This window comes from Trichechus manatus, unplaced genomic scaffold, assembly GCF_000243295.1.
Source record: "Trichechus manatus latirostris isolate Lorelei unplaced genomic scaffold, TriManLat1.0 scaffold00001, whole genome shotgun sequence".
Lineage (NCBI taxonomy): Eukaryota > Metazoa > Chordata > Mammalia > Sirenia > Trichechidae > Trichechus > Trichechus manatus.
Window position 1 is genome coordinate 36,264,258 of NW_004443937.1, and position 23,851 is coordinate 36,288,108.

The window sequence follows — 23,851 nt, forward strand, 5'->3', positions numbered from 1 at the left end:
AGGGGTAGACCATCGGCCAAATTCTTTCAAGAGTTCCATCAGAGACAGTCCTTACTAAAAAGCTGTAATGCCGGCCTGTTCACCTGTTCTAACGCCAGCTTGTGTACATGGAAAAGGCAAGAGGGCCAATTTATCAGCAAGGCTTTTTAGCGTGCAGTGCACACGTGTTTGTATTTCATGAGGCTGCCTACTGATTTGAGTATCCTGATGCTGTTCTGTAGGACAACCAAATTACTATAATTTGTCTTGTATTTTTAGAAAAAAAAACACAGACTTAGGGGATATTATGATTAGTTGGCTGGTCTCATGTGGATAACAGACCTGTGCAGAACTAAAAAGCAAACTCTCTGTTAAGTCTGATAATGCCCCCACCCCCACTCCCGCCACAGTAATCACATTACAGCTGTGGGGAAACCTAAGCGCTTCGGCTCTTTCCGGAGAGTCGGGGCAGCTGCAAGGACAGCAGTGTGGGCTGACTCTAGAGAGCAAGCTAAGGAGATGAGACCACTAACAATTCACCAGAAAAATGACAGAAATTCCACGTTGTGATTAGAATCACGACATAGGTGTAGCCTGGGTATGGAAGGAGAAAGAAAGATCACCGCCTCAAAACCTTAGGCTGATCTCAAAGCAATAATCAATTGTACTCTGAGGTTCTCTCCTCATTTACTCATGAAAAACCTCAGCTAACGTCCCAGAATTCATCATCCAGATGCTGCAAGAGCTTGAAATACGCTTCACATGGGCAAGGCCATTTTGAGTGAATGAGGACAAGAATAAAAACATTATCCTTGCCTCCAGAAGTTTACAGTTCAGCTGGGGAAACAAAGCTCAAAGACACGAAACTAAAGTAAATGGCATTACACCTCACAGAAAGAACGAATGTGCTCAGTTATGCAACTGAGCTCCAAGTGCAACAGAATTTCAGAGAAGCGGGAGCTGAACAAAGGCAGGATTGCCAGAGAAGTATCTTCACAGAGGAGGCAGGTTTCCAGCTGGACCCTTCAGCAGGTCTAGAGAAAGCACCACGTAGTCTTACAAGTTTGGGGGCGGGTGAGTGGAGGGGAAGGAAGACCATTTCAAGCAGACGTGGCGATACAAGCACGCGTGGCCATCTGCACAGCATGGAACATGGAGAGCCCTCAGTAAATGGCCCTTACTCCTTGGGGACAATGTGGAACCTTTCTCATCAGCCAGAACAAATGTTTCTGGCAAACCCTGAGTGGCTGACCCAACATCCTCACCCCCGGCATGTTAAACACCTCCAGCCGGTGTGGAAGGATGGGTCACTACAGGGCCGGGACGGGCAGGTGGGTTCAGCTTTACACGTGGTGTATCCTGGAGTCAGCAAGACCCGAGCAAAGGGGTCTATCCCGAGGGGAGCACAGCCTGGATTCAGTAGACAGGAGCTAGGAGCTGCTAACTCAGGGGAAGGGTCTCTGATGGGGCCAGCGTGGCAATGAGCTAGGCTGGGGGTGGAGAAGGGAGAAGAAAGAGACAATAAAAGAGCGGCTTCAAAGGATGAACCAAAAGGACCAGAGAGTTGAATCAAAAGGATGAGTCAAATCCCAGGGCCTGGAGACTGGAGGTGCCACTAACAAAATGGGAGAGACCGGAGCTGGGGTCTCATTACACACACCCTCTTACTTTCAAGATGCGCCTGATGCCCTGCCCCCAGGATAGATGGAAGCTATCTATGGAGGCGGGGGCAGCCCTGGTCACCACCCACTGCCAGTTTTCACCTTATTCCCCCTCACGACTAAAAGTGTCACCAACTCTTGGCATGAGGTGAGTGCCCGGAGGCCCACGGTGGGAGCTCCATCGGCGTTTCTCCATCTTCCCCAGCTACCCCAACACAACCTTGACGCTCCTGTCTGCACCCAGTGGAGCTCGCTGATTCTAAGGAGATGAGGAAACAAACGACCTTTGTTAGCTTTTATCAACTCCGCATCAAAATTCCTAAAGATGAGCATCACTGAACGCGATCTTTAGAAGTCTGATATTGACACTGGAAAAGGCATTGAAAAAACTGTTGGTTCACCCCATCAAGCCTGCGTACACAGGGTACGGTGCCCGGCACTGTGGCAGCACAGCTACCTGCCGAGAGCTCAGGATTCTGCTGGGACAGTCCTCCAACCTCCCCATGCTATGACTAACAACACAGAGACCCCGCATCATGATGCTCCCCAAGATCTGCTCAGCACTTCACAGTCCGATCAACTGTTAAAATACTAACATCTTTTTCTAGTTTTTGAAAAAAGGTAAAAGTAACCACCAGTGAACTAACCACGAGTTTTACATCAGGTCATTTTTTAATTTAACCAAATACTCCCAGCCAATGGGCCTAATCGCTCACATTCAGACTAACTGACAATTTTCCTGAACTATCAAAGAGAAATATAAAGGTCTGACAGATTACTTATGACATTATCAGGAAGACACAAAGTTATCAAAGTAAATCTCAGTTCAGGCAAACTCTTATCGGCCAAAGCTTGTGAAAACGGTGAATTTTTGTATAAGGGCACTTGTGGGAGTGTTATTTCTCACAACATGCTGTTGTGGACATTACCCGACCTTGCCACCATTTGACAAGGTAAATGCAAGTCTGCAGCACCATGGATCAATTCTGGCTTCGTGGCTAACAACCATCCTTCACGAAAGTAGGGGGGAAAGCTGAAGAGAGGTAATCCCTGGAATTTGATTTATCTCTGGGATGAGGCATACAGAAATCTCACGCCTGCAGAGTTTGTTTCCAGACACCCCAGAACAGGCCTAGAGAAAGTACTATTCTAGGAAGCACTGGTTAGATGTTTATCACTGATGAATGATTTATTAGATAGTAAAAGAGCTGTGACCCTCATAACTTACCACGACTAAACCAAAGGCTTCTTGAAGGTAACTATTCCATAAACATAACTTGTAAAAGCATAAAAAGAACCTCTGCAAACACCAGTTTGAAAGGAATCACAGTCTTACAAACTCCCCCAAAGTAGCAGATGCCTCTTTACCTCATCTTTACAGAAGCTCGACGTTTATTTAATCCCTTTTGTAATTCTCCCCATACTAGAAGAACCCCATGCCAACATCCTAGTAGACTTATGCAGTGGCTTAGCAAACAATAAACTTCTAGGTTTGCCTCTCGAAGGAGAAAACAAGCACTATCTAATTAGGGGAAGGCAGGCTCTACTGCAGGCCTTTGGACTATCAGCTCTGGAACACTATAACATGATCAGAATCTGCATGGCGGTCACCTGGTCACCTACAGAGCGCTGTCTGGCTGAGAGACAACAGACTAAGCAGGACCAAGCACCACCACCCCCCGCCAACCCCACAATCCCGAACAGTCTTACAGCCACAGAAAGCAGAAAAAGAAATTTCCCAACCCCCACCAAAAACAACTCACCATAAACTTTTAGCACCTCTTGACTTCAAGAGAGACACCAAAGACAACGTGTAGGCCTAGCTAAGGAGCCTCAAACCCGCATAACTTCTTTAAGGTTTTATGGAAATACGAGAGCACAGTGCTTATAAACAAAGGAGTCATTTCAGTTTGTGTTTGGAAAAATGGGAGCCAATACATTCCTTCTGGGAATTCAGGGTAAGAGTTTTACAAAAACAGTGTCCAGATGTGCTTCAAAACTCAGTCTGTTCTGTTCTTTTGGGGAGGGAGTGGGGGAAACAAAGCGCGGGAGAGGCATTTTATTGAAAATGGAAAAGGTTACTGGGTTTTCTTGGCGAGCCTGCAACCTGCTCTCCGCTGATACCACCAAATGATTGGGGGGGGCGGCACAGGGCAGGACCAGCCGCCTCCCTCCTGAGAAGGCCCCCAGCCGAGGCAGCGCCAAGCCGACCAGCGTCCCAGCCTCGGGAACCCCTTTAACCTTCAAAATGTCCCGAACGGCAAATGGTTCCACCAGGTGGTGATGAAATAGGGGAGAGAAAGCAGGGCGCTCCAAGGGCCCCCAATCTCAAGTCCTAGTGGGAACCAAGTATCTTTCTATTGAACCAACTGCGTGTGGGACAAACCTTCATTAAAAAAAAAATTTTTTTTTTTTTAAGTGAAGTGTTTTATCAACATCACATCCCAGTTTTAACCTGAAAGCTTTGCTGAGATTTGCACCTTCCTCAATGCAACGATTTGATTCTCAGCGTCCTTTCTAAGCTGCAGAGAGGTTTCAACAGACAGCCAGTTATGAAGTTTTCCCTTCATTCTCAGAAGAGGTTGATGCTGGCTCCGGGTACTGAAGGTAAATGAGTGTTTCCAACTGAGCATAAATAAAGGTAGACAGAGTCAGCCACATATTATGAATAAAAAGATAATCCTAATAATAGTTTACACTATCACGAACCAAAGTTTATACGAGCAGCTAAGCCCCCTTTCAAAGCAGAGAGCAGCTGCTGGTACGGCAGAGGAAAATGGTATGTCAAAAATCTGACCTACCTTACAGTTTGTTTAACTCTGCTGTCAGCCACCGCTTCCTTCCGCCACCTTACACCGGGTGGGGCGCGGGGGCCGGCTCCTTTTTGAAGTGCTTTGTTTGCAAAGGCACAGAACTGTATCAGCACTTGAAGGCCTTATCCCCACTGTACCTGGGCAACCCTGACAAAGGCCAAGCCATCCTCATCAGTAACCTGAGGGTACACACGGTGACCCCACCAGAGGAGGCAGCACTAGCGTGCCCTCCTGGTGCCTTCCAGGAGTTAGAGGAAGATCTTAATTAAGGATGGACCATCTTAGCCCCTGGAGGCTCCAGTACCCCCATCAGAAGTAGGCAGGAGGCGTATCTGCCAAGCCATTATGATCCCCGAGGCCTAACATGCTCCTGAAATTGCGGATTCCCACATTAAAAAAAAGCAAACATTGCAGTCGAGTGGGTTTCGACTCACGGTGACCCCATGTTATACAGTAGAACTGTGCTCCATAGGGTTTTCATGGCTTTGACTTTTCAGAAGCAGATCACCAGGCATTTCTTCCAAGGGGCCTCTGGGTGGGTTTGAACTGCCAACCTTTCGCTTAGCAGGCGAGCACTTAACCATTTGTGCCACCCAGGGACACCCAATTCCCACATAAACCCCACTTTAACCAAGAGTCCTAAGCACGTGTAAGCTGGGTATCTGTATTCAGTGGGGCCACCCAGCCTGCATTCCTGGAGAACCCAAGATGGGCAGTGTCCAGGGCTAGGCCCTGGGGTGAGGGCTAAGGGTGACTGAGATGGGGGCCATGTGTCCGGGGGAGGTGATGTTCAGGTGGAAGAGACACACCTGTGTTACTTGAGACTGGGTGAGGGGGCACCTTCTGGAAGTGGCCAGGTTTACATTTCCAAATTGGAGCATGGTGTTACAACTGATGTCACTTGTTTGGAATTAAATACTCCTGTCCCTCCAGGTGTAGTGGGCACAGGAAAGTTAGCCAAGCATCAGAACCGGAGAAATAGTTCCTGCAATTTATCTCTTTTTAACATCCACAGATACAAAGCCCATGTCAAGATGTTCTCACCTAGTCAAGATCTTTCTGTTAAGGTGGCTCCAGCTTCAACCATCCCAGGGCAGAATGGAAGGAAGGAGCTCCCAGCAAAGGTGGACTCAAAGGCGGCTGCTTTCCCTCCCTCCTGGCCTCATCGAAGCAGTCTGGCCCATGCTGCACGTGAATGTCCACTCAGTGAGCCCAGGCGGTGCCCTCGGGAGACCCCCAATGGGTCCTGCAGGCATAAAGGACTGGCCATCATGCCCAGCACCACCAAGGAGGGACCCTTGAATCACAGGGCATGGGCGAGGGTTCACAGAAGGGTTGGCAACCCGCTTTGTTTGGGGTGAGGGCATCCAGTGGTACCAGCTGTGCCTACCATGACATCTTTGCCCTTCCTGCAGACGGTGAGGACTCCGTCTGCTCTGCTGTGGCTGCAGGCCGAGGCTCTGCTTTGAAATAACCCAGTCCCTTCCCAGGGTGACCTGTCATCACTCCTGTCTAAGCTCAGGGCTTCTAGAGGGCATGACCCCAGAGATAAGGCTCTTCATCAAGTCAGCTTTCTCAGGTGCCCTCTGGATCCAGGCCCCGTTATCACCGCGGTGGCCCCTCTGGCCTCTGAACGGGTGGCCTCTTCACCATCCTCTCGCCATCTCTTCCTTCCTGTGGCCTATGTCACAGATCCCTCAGGAGGTGAACGTCTTCCTGACAGCGTTTTCTTGTCTCCTCTCCTGCCCATCAGAGGACGCCAACACAAACCTTTACTTCATCTTCTTTTTTATTTTTTCCCATACAAAAATTTATACACACATTGTTATGTGACCCTAATTGCTCTCCCCATACTGTGACAGCACACTCCTCCTTTCCACCCCTGATTCCCCATGACCATTCAACCAGCTCCTAACCCTCTCTGCCTTCCCATCTCACCTCTAGACAGAAGCTGCTCCTTTGGTCTCTTGTATCTACTTGAGAGTATCTCCTCATGAGTATCACTTTATGTCCCACAGTCCGGTCCAATCCCTGTCTGAAGAGATGGCCTCGGAAATTGTTTTTGTTCTAGGCTGAGAGAGAATCCAGGGGCCATGCTTTCTGGGGTTCCTCCAGTCTCAGTCAGACCATTAAGTCTGGTCTTCTTACTAGAATTTGAGTTCTCACTCCACTTTTCTCCTGCTCCATCAGGGACTCTCTGTTGTGCTCCCTGTCAGGGTAGTCATTGGTTGTAGCTGGGCACCATCTAGTTCTTCTGGTCTCAGGCTGATGAAGTCTCTGGTTTACGTGGTCCTTTCTGTCTCTTGGACTACTACTTTCCTTGTGTCTTTGGTGTTTTTCATTCTCCTTTACTCCAGGTGGTTGGGACCAATTGATGCATCCTAGATGGCCGCTTGCAAGCTTTTAAGCCCGCAGACACCACTCACCAAAGTGGGAAGCAGAACATTTTCTTAATAAGCTTTGTCATGCCAATTGACCTAGATGTCCCCTGAAAGCATGGTCCCCATACCCCTACCCCTGCTACTCTGTCCCTCAAAGTGTTTGATTGTATTCAGGAAACTTCTTAGCTTTGGTTTAGTCCAGATGTGCTGACTTCCCCTGAAGTGAGTGCTGTCCTTCCCTTCACCTAAGATAATTCTTATCTCCTATCTAGTCACCTAATCTTAAAGCATGTCTCTCTCCACTCTCATCTTCTCTCTCCACCAGGCCCCTTCAAGGCCACCCCCCCATATACTTACATCCAGGATCTTCCCTCTCTGCCTGTTGAGGGTGGCCCCCAATTCACCCTTTGTGGAGGGGAAGGGGTTGCTTTTACAGGGCTCTTCCAGAAATAGTTTCATTGCACCCGAGGGACCTTCACGGGGAGCCCACAAATGCAACTCCACTTCTGCTGGGCAGGTGAGTGATGGCTCAGCATGAGCTCCAGGACTGGGAGGAAAACCAAGGGACACCATCCCTGGGTGAGGGGCTGGGACTGGGCCACGTGGGTGGGGTGGGGGCTCAGGGCCTTCTCCTCATCCTTTCAACCAGAGCTGCTCTGCTGTTACGTTTCATACCGGGCTTCCAAGGAAGGCCTCATCTTTAAAAACAGGTAAGGGTTGCATAGGTGTGTGTGTGCATGTGTATTCTAACCTCCCTAGTTTTCCAATAAGAAGACACTTTGGTGAAAACGGGGGAAAAAATAAAGACAAACAATTAAGCACTCAGCTTTGTGCCTACCCACACACCAAAGTCTTTCTGATCCATTTTCTCTGTGGTTGCCTTTCCCTGTGCCGGCCCTGCCTAGCACACACCCGAGTCGTCCCCTCCCGTGACAGTCGCTGACAGACTGGCCAGGCCTCCAAGACTGTCAACACCCCGATGCAACTGAGAGCTCAGGGGGCTTCTGAGGCAGTGCCCTTGTTTATGGGATCAGTGATTGATTGGGCCCTAAAAGCTCCCAGGCTGAGAAGACTAAATGGGTTGAAATCAATCATTAACAGAAGAATAGATGGGATCGCCATTAGTGAGAATCAACTCAACGGCGACTGGTAGATGTTAGGGAAAAAAAGGAAGGAGATGAGTGTGGCCGTTGGCAGCGTGGACGAGCTGGATGGGTGCACACGAAACGCGAAGGGTAGAAGCAGAAGGAGACACTGGGCACCTCTTGAAAACTGCAGAGGCGGATCGACCACAACCACAAAGCTGGCAGGGCACGCAGCATGAAAGTAAAGCGTCCACATTAAATAAATAAACAAATAAAACTTATATGGACAAACACTTTGCTTTTGTTAGAGAAATATCTGCAAAAATGGCCACAGGTTGAGTGTTCTTTCTCAAGAGAGACTGAAAACAGACGCCCAGGTAGGCAGTACAACAGCCTAGGTGAAAACAGAAGTGAGGACGTGGAGTGTGGGGGATAGAAAATGATACCCTCCGAATTAAAGGTCCAAGCTGTTGTTGTTAGGTGCCATTGAGTCGGTTCTGACTCTTAGCGACCCTATGTACAACAGAACAAAACACTGCTCTGTCCAAGTTACCTTGATAAAAATAAATGGTTAAGATCTTAAGAATAACCCGAGTCTGACCCCTCCGTTGTACAGATAAAGAAGCTGAAAGCTAGAGGGGTCAGCTGGCCCACCCACAGTCACAACCAGTCACCCGGCCTAGGATGACCTCATCTCGCTTGTCACACTGACATAAGGAGACACAGGGAGGAAGTATACAGGCTTTTGTAAAACTCCAGTAAAACATCATTAATTTATATTGTATTCATGGGAAATGCGTGATCAATCCAAATCTGACTTTGGGATATTGTTGTTATTAGGTGCTGTCAAGTTGATGTTGACTCATACGAACCCCATGTGACAGAGTAGAACCGCCCCATTGGGTTTTTCTAGACTGTAATCTTTACGAGAGCAGATCACCAGGTCTTTCTCTTGCAGAGCCGCTGAATGGGTTCAAACCACTAATCTTTCAGTTAGCAGCTGAGCACTTAACCATTGCAAAACACACACACACACACACACACACACACACACAGACATGAAGGTTTGCTGGCCTCATTATTGGTATCAGTGGAATTTCCAAGATAACACTTGGATTCAACTATTTTCACAATATGCTCTGCTAAGTCAGAAAGACTCAATCAACATTGTTGTTTTAAAACCCTTATTCATTTAAACATCTTCCTTGACTTTTTGTCCACACCTAGCTTTAATACTACCAGACCTAAAAGCACTAAAACTTACTCAGAAGTCATTCACCAGGTGAAAAGATTCAGTCCTTCCCTAATGAACCCAGCATGAAACAAGCTATAAGGTACCACCAAAGTAACAGAGGGTAAATACAAATTACAGATGTCAGTATGCGTTTAGGATATGGAAAAGTGAGCACACTCATCACCAAGACTACTACCAATCCCTAAGCAGTTACTATGTGGCCAGACATAGAACTTGGTGCTTTAAAGACGCCATCTCATTTAAGTCTCAAAACAACCTGGGAGATGAACCATTATTAACCCATTTTACATACGGCTAAACATACAGAGAAATTTGCCCGCGGTCAGTAAATGGAAGCAAATGGTAGAGCTGGGATTTTGGGAATAAGCCTGCACTCTTCCCACAATACAATCCTTCCCAGTAAATCAGCCCAGTCATTATACAGGGCCATCTGGTAAATATGTAATAAGAGGTACAAAACCACTGACCCAGTAATTCCACTTCAGAGAATAACATGCCAAGGAAATGAACCAAAATGATGGGGGGCGAGGAACCGATCTGTATGAAGATGTTCACAGCAGCTTTATTTATAACAGCAGTAACTGTAAATTGGCCAAATGCTTCATCAATGGGGGCAGAGAGGTTGGCAAACCAGGACACACAACGTGAAAATATCACATGGCCATTAAACGTGATATGCCTGTGAACTGGGCCAATACATGGACTTACCTTTGGAAAAAAAGTCAGTAAAAAATAATCAAAAATAATCATAAATGGATAGAGGAATGGATAGGTGGAGGGAGATGTGATAAAGCAAGTTTTGTAAAAGACTAACGGTAGAAACTAGGCGGTGGGTTTATGTTTGTTCACTGTAAAATTCTTTCAATTCTGCTGTATGTTTAAATTTTTTCATAGTAAAATATTAGGGAAAATAATCATAATAAATAAAACAGCGATTAAAACTATGCAGCAAGATTTGTTTGTGTCTTCAAGAGTAGAAGAATCAGCATTTAAAGCTCGGTAAGCTCTTTTTCTCATTAGGTTGTTGAAGTTATCAATTTGTAAAATCAACACACTGAGGCCCTGTTTAAAGTTAACTAGGATTCAGAATGTCCTTCTCTTCCTGCTCCAAAGGAATGAAGTTTTAATATAAAAATAAAGCAACAGCCCACTAATTTTAAAGTCCCCCTTTTCAGCTTTCAAGGAAGTCCTATTTTAAAATCACATTGACAAAACTTCCTTAGTTATAAGCCCATAGCTCATGAAATTTTTTGTTAGCTGCTTAGCAAATTTATATAAGAACAAATACATTTACACTACAAATTGGAACATTATTTCTGCCACTGTTTCGTTTGCAGTAATAAAAGGCCACACTCTCTGGATCTTACCCTTTTACAACATGTTTGGAAAAGTAACACTATTCAAGATAAACGTAAACCCGTGGGGGTGGAAGAAGGAAGGTTTAAGAGGGTCTGAACACAAGCCAGGAGTCCCTGGGTGATGCAAACAGTTAATATGCTCGGCTGCTAACCGATAGGTTGGAGGTTCGAGTCTACTTGGCGGTGCCTCAAAAGAAGGCCTGGTGATCTATTTCCGAAAAATCAGTCACTGAAAATCCTATGGAGCACAGTTCTACTCTGACACATATGAGGTTGCCATGCATCGGAATCAACTCAACAGCAACTGTTTTTTTTTTTTTTTTTGGGGGGGGGGCACAAACCAAGATAGAGGCCACGTGCTCACTGCATAAAATGGGAGGTTTTCCTTGGAAGAAAGACCTGGCGATCTGCTCCCGAAAGGTCACAGCCTTGAAAACCTTTTGGAGCAGTTCTACTCTGCACACATGGAGTCAGCATGAGTCAGAATCAACTCGACAGCAAATAACAACAACAATAACAATACAATCTATTACAATACAACTTATTCTATAGGAAGATGAAGGAGAAAGAGTATATAAAATGGGTTGGGGCATATGAAAGACAGGAGAAAGGAGATTATTGAAATAGTAAAGGTAAAACATAAAGCAAGAAGGCGACCAAGGGAGATGGAGATGTATCACAGAGGCAGAAATAGCAAGACCTGGGAATCGATTCACACTGGAACACTCAAGAGAGAGAATGCAAAGTTCAAGAGGAGAGGCTGAGTGGAGAGGATACCATTTGCAGGAAGACAGAATGCAGATAACAGAGCAAGCTTGGCCAAGAACAATGATGGGTCAATTTTGGACACACTGAATTCTTGGCAGAGCCTATGAATGAAGTTGTTCAGGAAGTCAGAGCAGGAAGTAGAGACGTGAGAGCCTCCTGGGTGGAAGCGAGGGTTCAATCACGTGTACATGCAAAGTTGGAGTCCCTGGGTGGTGCAAAAAGTTAACATGCTCAGCTGCTCGAACAAAATGTTGGTGGTTCAAATCCACCCAGAGGTGCCTTGGAAAAAATGCTGGCGAACTACTTCCTAAAAGTCAGTCACTGAAATCCCTACGGAGCCCCGTTCTACTCTGACACACATGGAGTCGCCACGAGCTGGAGTCAACTCAAGGGCATCTGGATTGTTTTTGCTTGTTTATAGACTGTATGATGCTCCTATCTTATAGTACAAGTATTTCTGTTCATCACCTTGTCTTCGCTACTGAGATTGAGGACTGAATCCTTCCTTTGTTTGTATCCCTAGCAGCATGGAGCACCGCAACCTTCTCAAAAGAACATACGAATACAAATGAATGAATGATGCTCTATGCTTGGCTTCTCAGTCTCTGAAGGGAAGGCAGCTCCATACACTTGAATTACTGTTGTTGGTATGTGCCCTCGAGTCCATTCTGACCCATGGCAACCTCACGTGACAGAGTAGAACTCTCCAGATTGGAATCCACCTAGAGACACTTTGGAACAAATGCCTGGTGATCCACTTCTGAAAAATCAGCCACTGAAAACCCTGTGGATCACAGTTCTATTCCGACATGCATGGGCTCACCTAGGCTGTAACCTTTACAGGAGAAGATCACCGGGTTTTTCTCCCACAGAGCCAGTGGGTGGGTTCTAACCGTTGACCTTTCAGTTACCAACCAAGCACTTAACCACCGCATCACCAGGGCTCCTTAGCCTGGAATCACCAGACCTGAATTTGAGACAAAATGTGCCCTTGGATCCCTGATCTGTCACCTTCAACCTGCTCTGCTGTTTTAGAAACTATGAGCCAAGTGGTTAGAAGCCACAGAGAAATAAATAACCTCTAACATATCAGTGAGATTTTATGGTTTTTGTTATTAAAACCCATCCAGAGGCTCCGATGGAGAAAGCTGGACAATAAATAAGGAAGACTGGAGAAGACTTGATGCCTTTGAATTATGGTGTTGGTGAAGAATATTGAATATACCACGGACTGCCAAAATCCATGGATTTGGAAGAAGTACAGCCAGAATGCTCCTTAGAAGCGAGGATGGTGAGACTTCGTCTCACATACTTTGGACACGCTATCAGGAGGGACCAGTGGCTGGAGAAGGACATCATGCTTGGTAAAGTGGAAGGCAGCGAGAAAGAGGAAGACCCTCAACAAGATGAACTGACACAGTGGCTGCAACAACGGGCTCAAGCATGACAACGACCGTGAGGATGGTGCAGGATGGGGCAGTGTTTCGTTCTGTTGTGCGTGGGGTCGCTGAGTCAGAGCCGACTCGACGGTACCTAACAGCAACAACATGTTAAATAAAATAGATGTTAAAGCTAAAAAAAAAGAAAAAAAAAAAGGAGGTTTTCACCTAATCGGAGTTTTAATATTATTTCATTGCCCAAAAAGGAACACAATATGCCCATACAGGTTCTTCATCACACGACAGCTCTGTCCAGAGAGGCAGGTAGGCCCAGCACACGCCCAGCAAGGCCACGGACACACCCCTACCCTCTCCACACATCACCTCCCTGGAGCCTCCGGGGCCTCCTGTCCATCCAGTCACTTTGGGGAACAAGAGCACAACTGGAAAGCATGTGAACTAACAGATGCATCTTTTGTGCTGAATGAAGTTGGGGGAGGAACTAGGCCAGAGAGGGAGCTGACTTCTGCAGGAAGGGAAGGAACGCCGATTCCTCCACCGGGCAGGAATGCCCTCTGCCTGGGCAGATCCCAGGGCGGGCTTCACTCTGAGCCCCCTCTTTCTCTGTATTTACTGAACCAAATGAACTGCCCATCTTCCGTTCTGCCCCATGCTTGGGATGCCTTACTATTGTCCCTCAAGCATAGATTACCACTGGGCTGGGTGTGCACCCCGCACAGCCCCACATCATCTCCATGTCTGCCTCCAAGGGTGCGCTGTCCAACACGGTAGCCTCTATGGGTGTGAGGCTATTTCAGTTAATTCAATTTACATAAAATTAAAATTCATTTCCTCGGTTGTGCTAGCCACGTTTCAAGTGGTCAGTAGCCTCAATGGTTAATAGTGAAACGGACAGTGCAGGAAAGCACAGGTCCATCACTGCAGAACGTCCTACTGGTCAGCACTGGGCTGAAGACACCTGCCCACACCTGCAATTCCAGGTGACATTCTCTCACAGCTGGCCAACACATTCCAGCTGTCACCAGGTACCACCTACCACCTCATCAATGCCTAGGTGATAACTCAGATCTGCCTGGGCAGCTTTTGTTTTTTAATTTGCACAGAGAAAAATTGACTTTTTCCGGTACAGCTCCATGAGTTTGCACACATGCATAGATCCACCACTGCAATCTGCATACAGAACAGTTCCTTCATCCCAAAATATTCTCTTGTGCTGCCCCTTTGTACTCAAAACTTCCCCAACCCCAAACCCTGGCAACCACTGATCTGGCAACTTCGAAAAAAAACTCAGATTCCTGGCCTTCCCCTGGAAATCCCACTTAAGCAGGTCTGGGGTGAAGTCCGGAATCCTCCCCCCGCCCCAGTCTCCCAAGAATGTTCCTCAGGTGATTCTGGTATTCAGCCAGGTTAGGGGTAAACACCTAATCCTAGTTTAATTATCTGCAAAGTGCTATCTGGTCTCTAGTCTCTTCCACTCCCACTAGTTGCTTTGCTGCACATGGCAGGCGTCCATTCTGGGCTAGAAGCTTGAAAGGCAGGGCAAGCCCGACTGCTGGGGGCACAGGCTGGTAAGGGCTCTGTGGCTCTGGTTCCTGGGGGAGAGAGGCCCCTCGGAGTCACACGGCCTGCCACCATAATCCCTTCCTGGCTCTTTGTACCATGGAATCCTTATCTGGAAAACAAGGAACCAACCACATCAGAACAGTCGTCCACCTCCGAGGCTTGGGAAGCAATGGTTTGGATAGCACGTTCAAAGGCAGCGAGCAGCAGCAGGAAAGGCACATGTCCCAGACTCATCCACAGACACAGGACTGCCTCGGGGTGGAACTCAGCTCCCCCTGGCTGTTCACTTGATGGATGTGGGCCATCAGGACTCGGGTTACAAGAAAAGCGCAACCTTGTTCTGTTTCGTTTTTCACATGGAAATGTTTTTCCCTCCTAAATTCATGATCCCAAGGGCAAGGTACCAAAATCCACTTTTAAAAGGGAATTCAGAACGGTCAGCATCATCTCAGAAAACCTCCTCTGCTCAGAAAGTAAACAATGATGGAGAGGGTCAGCACTTCAGGTCACCACCCTGCCTGGTTTGCTCCTGCTCTGCTGAGGATTCCCGGAAAACACTTCAGAAGGTTTAAGATGATCAAAGGGGAAGCACGACCAACACAAGAAATGCTATCATTTAATATCGCGTGTTTACTTAGTCCCACCAAGCCAGAGAGGGACGATTGTTTGAGAGGGAGAGAATGCCTGCTTAATCAACTATAAATGCATTCATTACTATGCTATTCACTGTGGCTTTCCTGAAATCAGACACTTTTGCCCCTAGACCATAAGATTGAAGCGATTTGAAATGAAAATATTTCCTGTCCACCGCTTGCCAGCTTCTAGCCCCAGAGTGATATAACAGATGACATCCAGTACAATAAATGCTTTTAGTAACCATAAATTTGAGACTGCTTTAGGGATTTGAAGTGTTCGGTTTCATGCTGAAAAAATGTAATGTTATCCACAGACCGTCAGTGAGTAACAGAAACAGAGGTACAGGTTATGCTACTTCGATCAAATTATGGCCCAAATTCGGCACTGACAATAGGTGACGCATTCAGGACATATCTTCAAGGGGCACCACAATAGTTTGATCCCATGTCTTGGAGAGTTTAGTAGAAAATTATCCTGAGTGTAGATTTATAGAACCAGCAGCTTCTGTTAAACAGAAAGGAAGTTAAAAAGTGTCATGAGGCGAAGGAAGCTGAGAAATTCAAATACTAGGATGGGACCTTTCCATCAGGATTTCTCAGCCTCGGCACTACTGACATGTTGGGGCAGAGCCTTCTCTGTTGTGGGGGCTCTCCTGGGCATAGTAGGATGCTTAGTAGCATCCCTGCCCTTCACCCACTAGCTGCCAGTAGCAACCCCCTCCAATTCTGACAACCAAAAATGCCTCCAGAGATCCCCAAAACCACCTCGAGTTGACAACCATTGCTCTGAGTCAAATGCTCAGCTTGTGTAGCAAATGCTGCCTGATTCCTCTTCATCCTCAGAAATGTCAGAGTCCGGCCCTCTGCGGGAAGGCGCCAAGTCCCAGCATTCTGCCCAGCGCCCCCTCCACACAGAAACGGTTAGGCTCAGGGGCTGCTGAAATCAAAAGCACCCTGCACTCCCTCTTCCACCAAAATGGACAGCAGCAAAGCCAGGAAAACAAGAACTCTCTCTCCTGCGACCAGGATACACTAGCCTCGGCCACCCCCACCCCGTCCCGGGCACCGGCCTTTGTGTCAGGGCGCAGTCTAGCCCAGGAGCCTGGCTGTGGGCTGGGGCCACCGCATTCCTGCCGGCTTCAAAATCGCTGCTTTCTGGGCTTTCACTGTTGGGCCATGGAGGGGACCGCGGACGCTGTGCCAAAAAAGGAAAGGAAAAGCGATGTGGAACCTCTGCAGCCCATTCTCTGCAGGCTGAATGTCCCCCCATCACATCTCGGCATGACATTTCACGGCCAGCAGGGGAGGGGGCCGCGTCCTGAAAACCCAACAGACGCCCGCCTGCGCCCTCGCGGTCTCCCTGGACTTATGAATAAAAGATGGCGGTTTTGTCTCTGCCGTTTCCCTGGTACCCTGTAGGAATAACAACTTGTCGCTTTTTGACATTCTAACTTACTCTGAAAAATAACCAAAATTAACTTTATGTGTCTTGGCCTTTAGCTCTGGGGTGGGGGTAGGGGAATAACATAGAGAAAAGCCACGTAATTAGCTAGCAGAGTCACTCAAATCTAACTAATGAAACTGTCTGTAAGGCATTCTGAGAGAATTATTTAGGTAACTCCCAGCCACAGGCCGAAAAGATGAGGAACTGACTTGGAGGATGTGTTTTGAGTGAAGTGGTCTATACTGGAAATAAAGCTCAATGTTTCCTTAGTACAAAGGGAAGAAATGGCTGAATTTTGTTGTGAAGAGGCACTCAAGCGTAAACTTGCCCCAGCCAAACAGAGGTTTTTAACAGGAACTCATTCCCAGTCACTGACAGCGACATCTACAAGTTTGCCACAACCCGTGTGAATAGCAAAAGCCTTAAGCATTCTTGAGACACAGTACTCCCAATTTTGAGCACACACAGTTGATTCCAAATAATCTTTAAAGGAAGAGATTATATTACAGAGGAGCACAAATGATACCCCATACTTTCTTTATGCCCTCAGTTAAGTAAAAGGGAAGCCTTAGTATAAATCATTGAATTTTTTTTAAAAGATACAAATAACACAAGGCTCAACTGGGCTACATCATCAGAAACGCCTCAATGTGCAACAATTTCAAAGAGAAAAACCCAATTTTTCTCACTGCTAAAACTGCATTGACGTTTGTTATCTGACAATATCTAAAATACAACGATGTCACAGCACCTACAGAAAGTTCTTGCCAAAATATATAACTTGACACTAATCATGAGGAAACAATCAGGTAAGTCCAAATCGGGGGACAATCTACAAAACAAGTGACCTTGACTCTTCAGAATGCCCATGTAATGAAAAACCAAAGAAAAAAAAAAAAGTAGAGTAACTATTCTAGATTAAGAGACTTAAAAAAAAAAAAAAAAAAACCCCCATTCCCTTCAAGTTGATTCCCACTCATACCCTTCCATGCAGGAGGCCCGGGTTCAATTCCTGGCCAAGACACCTTGTGCCCAGCCACCATCCGTCTGTCACTGGAGGCTTCAAAGTTGCTATGATGTTGAACTGGTCTCAGCAGAGCTTCCAGACTAAGATGGACTAGGAAGTAAGACCTGGTGATCTACTGAAAAATCAGCTAATGAAAACCCCATGATCACTGCAGTCTGATGTCACTGTGCATGGGGTCGCCATGAGGCAGGGGTCAACTCGACAACATCTGACAACAAAGGGACAGGTCATCTAAAAGCAATGAGTGACTCTTGTCTGGGTCCTGGAATGTGATTCAGAAAAATCATGAAGGACATCAGAAGGGCATCTGAGGTAAATCTGGCAACATGTCAACAACTGTTAACTCTGGGGAAGGGACATGGGTGCTCATCCTACTGTTCTTTCGACTTCTTTCTAGGTTTGAAGTTTGTCAGAATACTAAGTATGGGAGAAAGAGACCAGCCATGGGGAAGCCCCAGACAGAGGTGGCCAGCTGCTCACTGGTCGGGGTGAGGGCAGGCGGTAACAACGTCATCTTCCTGTTCAGTCTCAGCAAACATGCCTAAAAATAGCAACAATATTTTAAAAAGAAAATTATACAAAGTTTTAAAACAGCATAGACCAGGATTGAAAATAACTTTTAAAACCCGTTATTCACTCAACTAGGGCCCAAGATACATATGGGGCTGGTTGGGGGAGAGGATGTACACACAGCTGACACTTCAGACATGCATGTTTCTGCTTTAAAAAAAGAAACAAGTCACAGGCCCCTTTTAAATGCCGGGTACATCTTCCCCTAAAACTCTTCTGCAACTTATCAGTCTCCCTCTCCTCTTATCAGGATTCCTACTAATTTAAAAACTTTTTAGCAAGACTCTTTAAAACCTCCCTGCCTTCCGCCCCAATCTCTACTAGCCACTCCCATTCTTCTTTAATGAGATAAAAGCAGTGATTACACCAGCCTTTACCAACTCGAAAACTATGCACTTAAAAACAAAGTGTGACCCTTTAAGTAAAAGGAAGAAAGCTCTGTAGATGGGAAACGTGCTCAAGTGAAAAGATGTGTGGGGTAGAATTTCTGGGTCTGGATGACTTCAAAACCCAGAGAGAGAACAATGAGGCAGGCAGTGTGTTCAGGGCAGCCTTACAGGGGACGTGGGTGATGGGTCACCTCAGGCATGTCTGAGACTGGGAACCCCACCGCTCCCGGGCCCCCGGACGCCGCGTTTGGCCAACACAACCAGATGTTGCATTTTCTCTGCTTAATTTTGGTAAAACTCCATGACCTCTTTCGCAAATTAAAAAGGCAGGGCCATTTTTTTAAACCACAGGAGCTATCTTCAGTGAAGCCTTCTAAGGATTTCATTAATTCGTAGCCAGCCAACCAGGACTTTTCCCACACTCGCCCACAAAAAAGCCCGGGAAGTCACTGATTGCTTGGCTGGATCTGAATATGACCAGAGGTAAGATCAGAAATATCTAGTTCCTCCATGGGGGGGCAAGGCATGGAAATCAAAGCTGGGCAAAACTCATTACCACAGCTGGCCAGCAAACCCACAGGCCCGGAAAGAAGGCAAAAGAGCATCTTTGATTCTGGAGGGACTTTCCTTCGAGTGACTTCAGAAAATGAAATGCATTCAAAACCAGGGAGGAGTGGAGCCTCTGTTGAAAAGAACGTTTTCAGACACCCTGAGGGCTGCTGCCGGGGCACAAGACTCACTCCATTCACGTGGTTTCATAAAGTGCAAAACCAGAAAGCATAGTTAGTGCTTGGTAGAAGCTTGCTATGTTTCTCTTGTCCATGGTGCAGGGTGACACAGACAGCTCAGACGCCCCTCTCCAGCAACAGATGCTCTGCAAGCGTGACTGCAGCCAATGCCAGCTGCCACTCCCTCATTCCATCACTCAGTTCACGAGGGGGGGCCTGGTCCTACAGGCCAGCGTTTAGCCAGTGCCCGGCACACAGTAGAAGTGCCAATAATCTGTGCTATAGACTACGTTACTCTCCTATCTAACGCCACATGGTGGGCCAATGCTAAGGAAACATAAGTGACTACAGAATTTCAGAGGAAATTTTTATTACAACTGCTTAACGTACATGCCGCCTCCTCGGGGAGGCCGTCCGAGATCATCCAGCTGCAAGCAGTCATCGCTCAACAACACGTGGATTTCCTGAAGAGCCTTCCTCTTTCAAGAAACTTGTATGGAGAACCTACTATGTGCCAGGACTGTTCTAGTGATGCAGCAGGAAACAAAGCAGGTAAAAGCCCTGCCCTCAGGGGGCTGAAAGGAGCCCTGGTTGCCCCATGGTTACAGCGGTCGGCTGCTAATCGAAAGGTCGGCAGCTGGAATCCACCAGCCCCTCCTCCGCAGGAGAAAGCTGTGGCAGTCTGCTTCCATAAAGATTACAGCCTTGGAAACCCTACGGGGCAGTTCTACTCTGTCCTATAGGGTCGCTATGAGTCAGAATCGGCTCTACAGCAACAGTTCCCCCCATGTGGGGCTGATGCTGCAATAGGCGTGGACAGACAGACAGACAGACAAGAATTACCATGTATGTCCCATGGTGAAAAGTTTCTCTGGAAAAAACAGTGAGGAAAAGAGGATAGAGTGAGGAGTGTGCTGCTGTCTTAAACAAGGTGAGGGAGGCTGGTATTTTGCTACCTTGTTTGTCTCGCCTACTAAAATCTAAGTTCCAGAAATCATGCCTAGCACACAGAAAGCACCACACTTTCATGGAATGAACGGATGGATGCTGAGCGTCACTCTTACCATTCATCTGCTAGAAAAACTGTCCAAGCCGCACCATTCCTGACAGGACACACTCAGGTGAAATTCAAGTCACCCCATTATCTACTCCCAACCCACATCTTCAGCCTGCTGTCCCCACCCCCTCACACAAGCTGCTCTCCTCTAGCTTTGTGCGCATCTTTCTCTTTGCCCAAACTATCCCCTCACTTGCAAGGCCCTGCTCAAAGTCCCCTTGGTGAGGTCTGCCGTCTTTATGCCTGGGAACCGGAACACAGAATGAAAAGCCAGAGTTCCAAAGGCGGCTACCAAGCAGCACCTCAGACACTCGTCATCAGGCTGCTTCTCACATGGCAACTCTATAGGGTGGAATGTTCTAGAATGAGGAGCAGCACGAACCACAGCTCATGTTTCTCCAGGAGGAGCAGGGAAGTATGGAGAGAGGACATGGACTTCTCTGCACCTTGGACTCAAAACCCTTCTTGCACCTCCCTGTCATCTGAGTCCCTCTTCCTTGGCCTTGTGTCCACAACCAGAGGAGAGTCACTGAGGACAGGGCCTGGTCCTGCTTGTCTGTGCCTTTTCCCCAGGCCACTGAGCACTGTGACTTGACAGAGAGTAGCTGCTCAAAAAAATCATCTCTTGCCCTCTCATTCCAAACAAGTCTTTCTGATCCTCAGAGACTGAGCAGTAACAATGGCTCCTAACTGTGCGGGTGACTTGCCCCACCCTGTGTGAACGTCACCCGGAGAGAAGGAGGAGACAAACCCTCACTCACCAGGGACCTCGCTCGAGCTCACTGCACCCAGGTCTGGCCTGGACTGCATTTACACTTTCCTCAGGCAAAAGGGAGGAGAAACCAGAAATGACCGGGACAGATGAAAATTACAGGGAAAGGAGTTTCTAAACCACATGGCCCGTCTCAGGAAAACGTACCTCTTCATTCCAGAATGGCTCAAGGAAACCCTCCCTTTATCCCCATCAACCCTCCCCGTCTCGAATGACATAATCCATCTCAGAACAGAAGTCTGGGGCTGCAGCCAGCATTTTTTAAAGGGTTACTATTCAACTGTTCGGGGGGGGGGGGGGCTACAAAACAGAACACTTGGAAAAACTCCTGGTTTTTAAGTGAATAAAATGCTTTTTAAATCTCAAAAGTTATATTTAAAGCCTAATCCCTCATAGTTTCAAAAAGAATCATTTGAAGTATTCATTTTACATGTCCAATGTAAATATTCATCTAAACTTTTTAATTAATGCTATCAATTTCTATTCTTTTCAAAGTTGCCACTCCAATTTTATATGGAATTTTTGATAAGTCCAAGCAAGTTTCTCCACAATATAGTAATTTTAATGAAAAGCCTCATGATTGTCTTATATCAGCTTCACAATGAAGTACAATAAAAATTTACTAAGCTTCCAGTAATACTTGTCATCTATTGGTCTTGCAACTCTTAAGGAACCAGCCGTATGCAAATAAGACCCTTCACCATCAAGTTTACTATAAAACAAAGGCTTCTTAAATATGCACAGTAAAGGCAGTTTTCCTTTACGCTATTAAATCAGAAAATTTATAGGCCCACTTCCGTTCTAGAAGAGAATTACATGTGTGTTCACATCACATCTTTATTTTGTCATCCGCCCAGTGATTTGTTGAAGACAGCTGGTACCTATTAAGTCCCTCGTTAAATGTTGTAGCCTTAATTAGCTACATCCACCTTCCCCCAACATTTCTAAACAAGGAACCAAAGAAAGGGGAAGCTGTTATTTATCGTGGATACTCTGAACAATGGAGTTGCAAATGTGAAATAACAATCTCCTCTGGAGACTGACTGCACTTACCCCCTTTTCAGGCCCTTCCACAAAAACAGGGTTCGGACAGAGTTTACATTTTCAGTCTGTATTACTTAGGTCGTTTTTTTCAATTGTTCGATTTTTAGTTTCCTGCCTGGTGTTATTAATTACAGCTTCTTTTAAGAGACTGCTTGGGCAAGGATGAGGGGCAGTCTCCCCGGACATATTCTCCGTGTTATTTAAGCTACAAACTCCTTACTTGGACTTCTGGGCAAATGAGACCAGGGAGACAGAACCCGCACGTGGAAGCTAACCTGAGTATGGTTTTCTCTGAACAGACGTCATGCCTTTCCCAGACACTGAGGTCTCTAACTCACGCAATGAGAAATTCAATTGATCGAATCCCTTTAACCTGCCACATGTAGATAAAACACACACTGGTTTAAAGTTTAAGCTTCCTTTTTTAAAAAAAAAAAAAAACAGAACAAAAGTGCCCATTTATGAACTCAGTACTTCAAGTGTGAATTATGTCAACAGACTACGTTTTGAGCAAGATAAGGAGCCATCTCAAAGATTCCCCCTGAGATCTGTTTCCTTCTTAGAGACTCGCCCCGGCTTTAATCTGCAGTGAGACTATCTGTTTCAATAGGATGTGATCACTCCGGGGCTTGTGTCTTTTCAATCAGCCAGTGGCCCTGCCGGGTTTAGAGTGGCAGAGGGGAAGTGGCCTGTGGTTAAACAGAGGAAATACCAAGGCATTTTAATAGAGCAAATAGTCCCTTTACTTCCCACCAGGAAGAGCTTCAAAGGCCCCGGGCCCCCGGAGGAGACATCAGTCACCTAATCGTGTGTCAGGCCCATTCAGAACGTTCCAAGACAAACACTGCCCAGAAGGACAATGCCTCCCACTGGCCTGGCAAGTCCAGCTCACTGGAGACCAGGCAGCAGCAGACAGCTCCCCGAGTTTCAGGGAGATGTGAAGTGGGAAAGGTCTCAGGAGGCCAGGGCAGGGTGGCAGGAGAGAACTCTGCTCTGAGGGCGCTGCCCCACAAACCAGCCTGTCAAGCTTCTGGGGGCCTAAGCGCCCACCTCACCCCATACTCTTGTTGTTGCTGTTGGGTGCCATCGAGTGGATTCTGACTCATAGCAACCCTACAGGACAGAGTAGAACTGCCCCATAGGGTCTCCCAGGCTGTAATCTCTACGGGTCTTTTCTCATTGAGAAGAGGAGCACAAGTTTCCAGAAGCCTAAAAACCATCCATCAGAGAGAGGCACAGAAGGCAGTGGGGGATGAAACAGGACAAGAAAACTGGTGATAGGGTGGCCCCAGCAGACATCTGGTGGGGGCACCCTATGTGAAAAGTTCAGGGACAAATCTGGCAAAAAGAGATTTGGAAGCTTTAAAAAAAAATCAACACATTTTAGGCCAAATGAGGCATGAAAAATATTCCACTGAAAATAAAGACTTAAAAAAGGATTAGCTGTTTTCTCCTTTGCAGGGAAGCTGTCCGTAAGGTTTGAACTGCTGAGAATCGGGTTTGGATCCTGTCCTACTCCTTCCTGAGACTGTGTTCCAGGCAAAACCAGCTGTTCTGGGGAGGAACCCAGTGAAGTGTCAAGTCCCCTTCCTCCAGGTTTCCTCTTCAACCCCAGCCAGAGGCACCCCACCCAGACTGGGGGGCCCTGCCCAGCTGCTCCCCAGCCCCCAGCCCCAGCCTGACCCTTCTGTCGGTCAGGGTTCTGACAAATCTCCATATTCCTCTCTAAGCCCAGCTAAGTAATTTAAGGCAAACTCTCATTCTAAATTTTAAAATGTGGCTTCTCTCTCCCTTCTCCCACCCAGAAGCCCTGTCTCCTAAAGCAGTGGGTGTCAGCCTTGAGAAAGCATCAGAATCCTCAGAGGAATTCATTTAAATGCAGATTCCTGGGCCCCATCTCACTCCCACTCTGGTCCCACTGG

At 46.9% G+C, this 23,851-nt stretch overlaps 1 protein-coding gene across 3 annotated transcripts in view; it reads right to left on the reverse strand.

Annotated features, from left to right (window-relative positions):
* IL17RD (interleukin 17 receptor D) overlaps window positions 1-23,851 on the reverse strand; it is a 69,880-nt gene that overhangs the window by 41,106 nt on the left and 4,923 nt on the right. The window contains exon 1 of one of the 3 annotated variants that reach the window (XM_004368633.1): window positions 3,748-3,755. The exons of the other annotated variants lie outside the window; for them this stretch is intronic. The gene's annotated coding sequence lies outside the window, so the exon portion shown is untranslated. Of the gene's footprint in view, window positions 1-3,747; window positions 3,756-23,851 lie in introns of those variants that run through there. 3 annotated transcript variants of the gene reach the window in all.